Raw genomic sequence first — 370 nt, forward strand, 5'->3', positions numbered from 1 at the left:
AATGAAATGAGAGAGGATGAGGTGAGAGGGGATGAAGTGAGAGATATAGGAGAACTATGAATGAAGCAGCATCATAGTGGGTGAGATAGTGAAGAGAATATGAGAAAGAATAAGAAAGAATAAAGGAAGAAAGAGAAACAGAAGCTTGAACCTCACCTTGGTGTCTGTGTCGTCTTTCCGGGACTCTGCTGGACAGAGTCCCGGCTTACAACAGATTGCAAGGTCATGATAGCAAGAAACAAAGGTTTTGGTAGTTGGTCATTAGGAGTGAGGGAAATGTTACTATTGCCATGTCCACCCCTATGGCTCCTGTACCTGGGAATACTTAACATAGAAAAAACATGTATTTTTATAATATATAATTTGATAA

The sequence above is a fragment of the Nannospalax galili genome, unplaced genomic scaffold, assembly GCF_000622305.1.
Source record: "Nannospalax galili isolate Female #2095 unplaced genomic scaffold, S.galili_v1.0 scaffold271, whole genome shotgun sequence".
NCBI classification, from domain to species: domain Eukaryota; kingdom Metazoa; phylum Chordata; class Mammalia; order Rodentia; family Spalacidae; genus Nannospalax; species Nannospalax galili.